This window comes from Pelodiscus sinensis, chromosome 22 (genome assembly GCF_049634645.1).
Source record: "Pelodiscus sinensis isolate JC-2024 chromosome 22, ASM4963464v1, whole genome shotgun sequence".
Taxonomy (NCBI): domain Eukaryota; kingdom Metazoa; phylum Chordata; order Testudines; family Trionychidae; genus Pelodiscus; species Pelodiscus sinensis.
This window is the reverse complement of record NC_134732.1, coordinates 2,169,022-2,178,527: the sequence shown is the minus strand read 5'-3', so window position 1 is coordinate 2,178,527 and position 9,506 is coordinate 2,169,022.

Below are 9,506 nucleotides of genomic sequence, written 5' to 3'. Positions count from 1 at the left end.
CTTAGTGAATTGCTGCGGGACTAAAACAGAACTCAAACTACAATGCCACCTCTGAGGTTAAGAAAACAAGGCATCACTAATTCCCAAGTAACACTTTTTAGTTGAATAAACAGTTTCCCGTTCTAGACTGAAAAATATTTGTCTATAAATATTTACATTTAATAATCAGGCCACACCATTTGCAGCACGTCCACTCAACTTCATCCTTTTCTCCTCTTCTGCTGTTTTTAAAGATTTTTGATTGTTTCCTTGTGGGCTGAAACGTATTCTGGTCTAGATTTTTATTTTCTTCCCATTTTAGTGTGTCTGCTCTTTAAACCATTAGCTGCAAATTTCTTGAAATATGTACATAGCGGGTGTGAGATTATCAGTGTGCTCACATGCAGATGCACCCAGAGCCTGCATGCATGCCTGTTTGTTTACTGTATAAATCTTCTAGACTAGTACACAGCCTTACTGCAACAGCCAACTTTGCATATACCTTAAATTAGTGTATATAACCCCACACAAGTATTACCCACACCTGTGTATAACCTGCAGTTTTTCCTGATTGAGTAAAAATAGTCTTATATACCCCGCATGCATATATAGCCCACGGGAGATGAACCGTGGGTACTGTTAATGAACAGCACCTGTGTTAATGAGCCGTAGCTGATAACACTGAGCAGTAAGTATGCTACAATCCTTATCGCTGGTATATAACCCCTTTCAACCACACCGTTTTACCATTCATTTATTCCTTTAGTAGTTTTAACTTGTACTGAATTTTAAAAAGGTATTTTAAACTTTTTAAACATGCCTAAGGGAAAATCCTACACAGCCGATTTTAAATTGTGTGTTGTGACATATGCAAAGGACAATGGAAACAGAGCCGCAGGGAGAAAATACTCTGTGAACAAAAAGTCTGTTCGGGAGTGGAGAAAGGAAGAAGCAGAGCTTGAGAAATTACACCCTTTGAAAAGAGCGCAATGCAGAAAGAAAGCCAAGTGGCCAAACCTGGAAGAAAACTTATTGAAGTGGGTTCATACACAGAGAGAGAGCAAACGAGTGGTGTCAATGGTAGCCATGCAACTCAAAGCTCGACTTATGGCTATGGACCAGAAAATCTATGATTTTAAGGGGAACTCGGGAAATTGGGTGTACAAATTTATGCGGAGAAACAATCTGTCAGTTCGCGCATGGACATCTGCTGGCCAACGGCTTCCCGATGAATGGGAGAAGAAAATGGATGATTTTAAAACTTTTGTACATAAAGAAATTCATCAGCTGGGCTTGAAACCAAGCAATGGTATTAACATGGATGAGATGCCCATGTCATTTGATATACCCGCTACTCGGTCTGTTGCGGAAACTGGAACGAAAACAGTCTGTGTAGCAATCACCAGTCATGAATGCACCTGTTTTACTGTAGTGTTGGCATGCATGGCAAATGGTGATAAATTAAAACTTATGGTGATTTTTAAGAGGGTAACGATGTCTAGAGAAAAACCGCGGCTGGCGTTTGTGTGGTTTGTATCAAAAAGGGCTGGATGAACACAGATGTTATGAAGATGTGGACAGACAGCTGCTTTCGGGCATGAAAAGGTGGGTTTTTAATCCTAAATCTCTGCTGGTTTTAGATTCCTTGGCCGCCCACAAAGAAACTTCAGTTCAGAAACATATAAACAACATGGGTGCACATATCACCATAATTCCAGGTGGGCTGACGGGCAAGTTGCAGCCGCTTGATGTGGCTGTCAACCACCCAGTCAAGTGCTTCATCAGAGAGGAATGGGACAACTGGATGACAAATGGGGAACACACATTCACTCCAGCAGGTCGACAGCACCGTGCCACTTACGTGGAAGTTTGCAGATGGGTTTTGGCTGTTTGGGACAGAATAAAACTGGCTACTATTTGCAATGGGTTCCGTAAATATGACATTGTTCCCAATGTTGACTCTTCTAGCTCTGAATCCAACTACGACAGCGATTCTGATTCGGCACCACAGACCTCCGTGTCACCAAAGCACACCTAGCCTCGGCTATGGATTTTATGGATGTTTTTTATGACAGTGACTACGACAAAAGTTTTGATGGGTTTTGAAAACTCAGATGCTGAGGAGGATGCTGCTGGTGCAGATTCTAGAGAACAGAGTGAATGAACTTATGTATTTTATGACAATGCGAAGATGGCTTTTTTTATAAATAGTTTTACCATATATTTATTCTTTTACTAGTTGCCCAGTAAAAGAATGTATTTTAATGTATTTTAACATAACTGCCTCAATTATTAAATTAAAATATGCTGCTTTTATCAAGTAAGAGTCAGTCTTGTCTTCCTGTACTTTCAGTAAAAAAAAAAACCCTGTATTACATGTGGACATGTATAGTTCGTGGGGGGAGGGACAGGGTTTGTAAAACTGCATAATCCACGGGTTATATACGCTAAAACATGGTACATAGAGACTAATATATTATTGTAATGCCTGCGTCTCATGCAATGGATTGTATTTTCCTAATAGAAACAAATTATTTTATATAGTTGAATGATACAAAAGTAGGGTGAAAATCAGAAAAAAAAAATAATTTTTGTAAAACACGTGATTTTTTGCAGTAAAAATCAGCTTCAACTGATGATGAAGGGGCGTACGCCCACGGACCAGGTGTTGGCTCAGCAAGTCGGTGCATCCCTGACCCGAGAGCGTAGCCCAGGAACATGGAGAGGTCTCAAGGAACTACCGAAACAAGCTCCCAAGAGAGTGTGCAGACGCACACCGAAACGGTAAGAGGAGCCTGGGATTACAGGCGCATGGATGAGAACGTTTTGTATGAAATAACAGGGACAAAGGCCAGCCGAGGACAGCTGGGGTTGCCCCATCACTTGGTTGTAGCAAGCTGAAAAGGGAAAAGTTATAGAAGGTGCAACTTGGCATCGGCTGAGGGGCCAGGACTGACTCTGCCCTGACTGAGCCTTTACCTGGCACCATGGGCAGAGCGGATCAAAGGCAGGGGATGGTTAAGCTGCCTCAAACATCCTCGAATTGGCCCTGCCCACGCTTCTTCCCCGGACCCTTCCCTCTTCCCCGCACTGTGCTGCAGAAGGTGCCCCTGGCCGGGGCTGCAGCTAATGGGAGCTGCTGGTAGGGGGCTGCACCACCCACCCAGTGCACTGAGGGGGGGGGTATGCCAGCTTTGGGGCACTCTGGGGCTGGAGGAAGGAGACTGTGTCGCTCACATGGCACACGAGCAGAGGGGCGGCCTTGGGGAGGTTGCGGCAGCCATGCAGGGGGACCTCTAGGCTTTGTTGGGGGGGGGCAGGCTGGAGCTAGCCCCCTGTGGCCCATGCTTGTCACAGGCACACATGGGGTATTGTCCCTGGGCCCACGTTCTGCCGACGGTAAATCTGCCCAAGAACCTTTGCCACAGAACCAGGCCAAAGGGCTTTGCTTGTGGAGAACATGGAGGGCGGTGAATGAAGACGCTGCGCTGCCGGCGAGCTCCAGGACCAGCAGCACCGAGCAACCAAAACAACTCTCCTCAGAGCGAGCCACTGTGCCCAGCCCCCCGCCCCCCTCCGCATCCATGCCCAGATCCTGTGGCAATGGCACCCGGCTGCCCCTTTCCACCTGCCCCTCTCCTGCCAGCCTGGACCCCCGTCCCAGCTCAGAGCCTCCAGTTCTAATGGCTGGCACCAGGGCCTGGTTCCCGGTCCTCCTCCCCCACCTCCCATTGGCCACAGCCTGGACTCTGGCAAAGCAGAGCCCCGGACTGCCTGCATGTCCCTACGTGTCCTTCCTCCTGGCCTGCACCCTGGCCAACCACAGGACGGCCTGCAAGGGGGTGCCCAGCCCTCTGCCTTCACCCCCGCAGGCAACTGGACACACGAGGCTGCGGGCCTGGCTCTGCTCTCTCCCCCCGCCAGCCACAGGACACCTGGTGCCGTGGCTCCCAGACCAGCCCACCTACCCCACCCCAGCGTGTCCCTGAGCATCTGGAGCAGTGGGATCCATTCGCCCGCCGCCCAGGCCAGCTCCGGGACACCCTCCTCCAACACCCACAGCTGGTCCGGAGCTGTTACGCCGACCGCCATGTGGGCCCACGACGCCAGGTGTCACAGCACCATGCCACACACTGCACCCCCCAGCTGGCCGGCAGGTGCAGGCCCGGGTGCAGGAATTTCAGGGGGTGCTTTTTCGGTAAATGTGGGCCACAATATTTACACATCAAGGAGTTCAGAATGGTCCTGCAATGCGTGTGCATAAGAAGTTAATGCAAAAGTGTCGTGGGAACAGTGACGCCTAAAATGATCCTGTTAGAACATACTAACATCAGACCCCCCCACCCTTCCTTGACGGGCATGGGGGGTGCATTCGCACCCCCTGCATATGGGCCTGAGGTACCTGGGATGGCAGTAAGCCAGCCTCCCTTCCGCCTTGCCTGGCCTATCTCCCAGAGCCACCGCCCCTCACCAAGAGCAGCAGCTCCCAGCTCCACCTCCCCACGTGCATGGCAAGCCGGACAACACTCAGCAAGGCCTTGCCCTGCCCCCTCTTTCCTCCACTGCATCTCCACCCGGCTACAGCACCTCTGCACCCTCGGTTCCCACCCGCTGCCAGCTCGCTCCCAGTCTGGCCCAGGGCACCCGGGGGTGGCGGGGCCCAGCCTGCCTGGCTCCGGACGCACACAGCCCAGGACAGAATTGGCTTGACCCGAGTTACTGTCTGCCCTGCAGAGAAGAGAGGCCGAGGTTCGGGGACGATCGTGCTTGGCCAGGAGGGGGCTCAGTCGCTCTGTGGAAAGGCAGCAGCGACTCACCCGGCGCGTGGGGGCGCGTGGGGGCTCGCAGGCCAGCAGATCGGCGAGTCAATAAGCCTCAGCTCCCAGAGCCTGGGCCAGAGGCAGGGGCTCGGTTAGTTTCTGAAATGAAGTGGCGCCAGCAACTGAGGGGCCCTCCCGAGCTCAGAACACCGGAAGAATGAGACCCAGTGCGGGGACCTGCCCTGGCCTGGCCTGAGGAGGGTGGGATCCAGCCCTGGGAGAGGGCGGAGGCAGACAGCTGGGCCCTGCCTGGCTGCAGAGGGCTGTATAATAAGGGCTCGTGAGAGGAAAACACCACTCTTGCTCCAGCCGGGGAACAAGAGGGACCTGGCTGCTGGGGAGGCTCTGGCCTGACCTCGCTCCCGGGCAGCAGGGCTTGAGACAAGGCCTGAGAATACGAGGGCTGTAGATAGGGCAGGGCTGGGGAAAGGCCGGCAGAGCTGGGGGAGCAGAGCTGAGGCAAGGCCTGAGGCCAGTAGGGCTGCAGGAAGGCAGCCAGGGCAGGAAAAGGCAGCAGGGCCACACTCGCTTGGCTGCAGTTTGCCCCCGAGGCAGGGTCTAGATGACGCCTAGCAGTGGGGCATTCAGGCAAGGTGAGTTTAGGGCTTTGGGGTTCCCTGGGAGGGAGGACCCCAGAGTGTGGGGCAGTGCAGCAGGGCAGTTCCCTGAGGAGAGGGAGCCTTGGTTTGGGAGGGATGCGGCTCCTAATACACAGCAGTTGAGAATACCAGGTAACAGCAGGTGCGATGTGGGCCGGAAGAGGCTGAATTGAGCGACTTCCCAAGTGACCAGCAGGAGGCGCCGTAGCCCTGAGTTGTGTTAGAGGTTGACGTGATGAAAGGCAGATTGGAGAGAAGAGAAAAAGCAGAAGGAAAATGTAAAAGACAATAGGACTGCAAAAAGAAAAGCCATATGAATGGAACCGCACAGGGTCTGATTTGCCACTCGGGTACGTATGTTTAATTGGGTGTAACTTTATAGGTTTTGCTGGCATTACACTGGTATAACAGAATCGAGATCAGGCCAGAGAGCTTGTAGCTGGCATCAATGGAGTTTAGTTTTTAATATCAACTTTAGTAGGGTTCTATTTACATGCCCACACAGGCTTACACAGGACCACCAAAGGGTCTTACAGCATCTGACCTCACTGAAATCAGGATCGCTGAGGGATTTCCACTAGTAGGAATGTCCCAATGGCTCTTAAATTCTTTCAGTCGGGCCTCTGAAATGAGCAGCAGGATCTACACTTGCTCTAGTCCTGCTGTCAACTATTTCCTGCCAACAGCATGGGTCCTCTAATGGCTGCCTTCGGGATTCTGCCAAAGATGCTGCATTCCACAACAGCTTTGCATTGGAATTCCCAAATCCATCCTACTTCTGTCCTTGCCTCAGGCTGTGCGCGCACTAGGGGTTAATAATCGCTTCATAGAACAATAATAATCTGCTATGGAGAGGAGAATGTTTGTAAGTTTGTGCGCTAATGACTTGGACGCTATAAGAGCTACCGCAACCAAGCTTTGCATGGGATACCCTTTCCTCGAGGAGAAGGTTTTAAGGGACTTTTGGACCCAATCGAGCCCGAGCTCAAGCTGTAAAAATAAAAAAGAAACCCACTTTGCAGCATTGCAGGGGCCGCCCCGCCCACCCTAGACCCCATGCCCGCTGCCTGTAGCCCCCAGCGCCGTCCGACACTCGCCCCCTCCCGCCCATGAGGTTACATAAGCGACCCTCTTCCTCCTACCCCCGTGCTGGCACGCAGTGCCCCGATCCTCACGCACACAATGGCTCGGGCACCCGCCCTACCCCCCGCACCACCCGCAGCCCTGTGCGTGAGCTGGGGCGCCCCTCCCGCATGTAAGCTCCCCTCTACCCGGAGTCGCAGCCCCCCCCCCCCCCCCCCGGGATGACACGGACCTATATTTTAATCCCTCTAGAAATCAGTGAAACTTTTCTACCATTCAAAAAAAGATCATGGATCTCTGTTTTTCTACATTTTGTTCCTCTGGTTTCCCGAGCAACGCCGGGTAACTCCAGCTAGTAGTTAAATATGGGGATGTAGCAGCTATGCCACTGCCATATAGTGTAGAGTCAGACTCTGCTTACGCTAATTGGCCTTCCTGGGTGGCAGAAGCTGGGTTAAAGGGGGTGTTCTCCCATCACGCTAGTTGGTCTATACCATGAGTTAGGTTGGCAGAGCGTCCATGCTCAGAGGTGTAGTTATGTCTGCCTAACTTTAAGAGAAGACCAGGCCTCAGTCTTCCAACCCTGGTAGCTTTGGAGTAAAATGGGGGTAGACACTGGAAGTTTGGGTGTCACTCTGCTCCATAATTAAGCTAACGTTTTCCCAATGCAGTAAGAGGGACTCATGTTGATGGGAACAAAATGCCAAAGGAATGGGGGCATCTTGAGCCAAGCTGGGCTTTGAGCTACAGACTTTGGCCACAGGATGTGCTGGCCAAATGCTAGTTGCAAAGGAAACTCACAAAAGCATCTTTTAGATGTTTGAGTAGGGAAGGAGGCTGGAGCGGGATGCACGAGACAAAGCCCTTGGTCATTGTCTTCAGTCCACCCCCTCTGGAGCACCTAGTGCTGGCACTGTGGGCAGACAGGATACTGGGCTAGATGGACCTTTGGTCTGACCCAGTACGGCCGCTCTTATGTTTATGTTGAAGGGGAGTCCGTGAAGAACTGATTGGGTGAGAGGCTGTCCTTCCCCACCATGTGCTGCCACAAACAAGGACCCGTGCTCGAGCAACATTCACCTCCCTGTAGAAGTGGCCGGGCATTCTCTTCTTAACCATCGCAACACAATACAGCCCCCCTCCCCTCACCCATCCCCCTCTTTGCCAAGGCTGGGAAGGAGGGTAGATTTAGGGACAGTCTGTCTACATGTATGTTGTGTTCTTCCTTTATGGCTCAGTGGGAGGGAGGGAGGGAGGGAAGGAAGGTGTGGCCTAGGAGGAGGCAGAGGTGGCTTCCTACCATCTTGTGACACCCCGATTCTGAACAGCCCACAGCATACGATGGAGAAGCCCCCAGCGGCCCCCCATGCCGGCCCTGCTGCCCTACACTGGGATCTGGGAGGAAGGCGGGGGACTCTCTCCAGATCCATTACAGCTCGTTCCCAGCCCCTGTAAGTCACCAGCATGCTATTTGGAGGCAGGGCTGGAGGCCAGACGCCTGCTGTCTGTTTTCTCTCCCAGCTCAGATTGCTGGTTTGACTCTGCTCACAGGAAGGGCATCTCTCGTTATCCAGGCCAGGGACTCGTGGTGGGGCAGAGGAGCAAGAGCAACCTAGCTCGTTAATTTAGGGAGGGAGATGGTTATAATAAATGTTGCAACAGAATGGCAGTCTCGTCCTCTGGGCATGTAAGTCCTTACAGGCTCTTGTTCCCAGCGTTCCAGCCTGGTGCAGTTTCCCTGGTCTGCTTTTGTGTTTGCCCCTATTTCTAGTACCTGATTCTATCCATGGATCTGACCTTTTAATCCATCTCACCTCCCTTAGGGAGATGGCTTTACGCCAAACAGCAGCAGGGATACAGTACCTAATGGAACTGCTTGTTACAGCCACTGCTCCGCATCAGCAGAGCAATAGCACCGAGTCCCAGAACATGCACACGTTTAAACAGGGGTGGTTTGGGGACAGCAAAACTCTAAGTCCTCTGCTGTGTGTTGAGAAGTGGCTTGACAGGTCAGTGCTCAGAGCAAATCCGACATTGCCTCTGGCTGCCGGGGATGAGCACTTTTAATGAAACGTCTCCCTTCCGAGGGGCCGTGGGCAGTGAGATTGGATGTAGGTGTTTTCTCCCGTGTCTAGGCGCCTGCCGTCAGCCTGTTCTCATGCCAGATGTTCCTGGATGTGTTGTGAGCAGCACCGAAATGCAGTGCTAGAGCAGTGTTTCTCAGCCAGTGGTGGGTACCCTGAGGGGCACTCGAGAGAAGTCTGGGGGGTACATTCACACAACTGACATTTGGAGAAAACTGAATTTTTGTTTTAAGTTTTCCAGCGCTTTATTATTTTTGTATTTTTTACACCCAAAAGTTTCATTGCCCGCCCTGCTACAATTAAGTTGTTTAAATAAATGTGTTGCAATGGTAGAAAAAAATTTGATGTGTCTGAAACCTGTAGGTACCGGGGGTACTCATAATTTTTTTAAGGGGTACTTTATAAAACAAAAGGTTGAGAAACACTGTGCTAGAGCATGGGTAGCAGGACTGCTGCTCTCAGTCCTCAGCCTGTCTCTGACCCTGGCCAGGGGCCAAGACACGCGGCAGTGGTCCACGCTGGGATAAAAAGGGGGAGGAGGGGCTTGCCCCTTCCAGACTTGGGGCTTGTGTTATGTCATTACTACTGGACCCTGGCCATGTCCATCATCAGCATAAGTCGCTCTTCCTCTGCTGAGCCCTGCGAGGCTCTCCGGGCCCGTGCATTGCCACGAGGCGCACAAGCTCATTGTATGTTTTTGGGCACCTCATCTCTGTTTGAAGTTTGCAGCCTGGTTGTTTGGATACCGACTCTTTGGGCACTTCACGATGCCCCTCAGTGCCGTGGTTTCCCCACCTGTGAAATGGGAATAATTATCTCCGCCTTTGTAAAGCGCTTTGAGATTTAGATAAGAAAAATGCAAGATAAGAGCTAAGGATTATTAGCAGCAGAGCAGGCTGTCGCTACATGGGCGAGCAGCGTTTGCCCCATAGAGATCAGAC